This window comes from Borostomias antarcticus (genome assembly GCF_949987555.1).
Source record: "Borostomias antarcticus genome assembly, chromosome: 4".
Taxonomy (NCBI): domain Eukaryota; kingdom Metazoa; phylum Chordata; class Actinopteri; order Stomiiformes; family Stomiidae; genus Borostomias; species Borostomias antarcticus.
In genome coordinates, this window is record NC_140237.1 from 26,088,096 (window position 1) to 26,088,931 (window position 836).

Sequence of the window (836 nt, forward strand, 5' to 3'; positions counted from 1 at the left end):
ATGCAGCACCACTGTGAAGCCAGAATATTCTGTCATTTTGGGATACTAACTAGCCTGGCTCCTGGGGGTACTGGTGGAGGCAGTCAACAGAAATTCCAGACTGGATCAGAGACTACCCCCCCACCACCACCACCCTCACCCCAGGGGAAAACTAGTATGGAGACACATTCTTGAAGTTGGCGGCAGCTCTCATAACAGATTTCCTTTAGTCTGGTACGCATTGTTGCATAATGTTGTTGTGTATCAGGGGCTATTTCTGTCCTGTCAAGTATGTTAAGGCCCTTTCTGCTCCCCTACAACAGAAACAGGGGATATTTACCTTCTTAGATACGATAAGGAACTGGCATCTGCAACGTTTGTGGTTTCCTCAGCGCTAATCTGTTGGGAAAAGCGTGTAAAGGCCAGGGGTGTGTGTCTGTAAAATACTTACAGGAACTTCATGTATGTCTGTGTCAGTGAGTCTACAACTTCTTATGCAATAGGAAACAAGTTGTCAAAATTGGTAACCATGTCTCGATGCCTAGGTTCCTGAACACCGGTGGCCCCCAGGGGTGTGTCCTAGCTCCTTTACTGTTCTCTCTAGACACTAACAACTGTACATCACATTCTGAGTCAGTATTGTTGTTTAAGTAGGTTGAGTAGGTTAAGTGTCCTTGGGCAAGACATTGAACCCCAAATTGCTCCCAGTGAGCAGGCTAGCACCTTGCATGGCACCATTGGTGTGTGTACTGTATGTGTGTGAATGGGTGAATGAGAGGCCATTGTAAAGTGCTTTGGATAAAAGCGCCAAATAAGTGCAGTCCGTTTATCATTGACCTCCTCTCTGAAACAGTCTG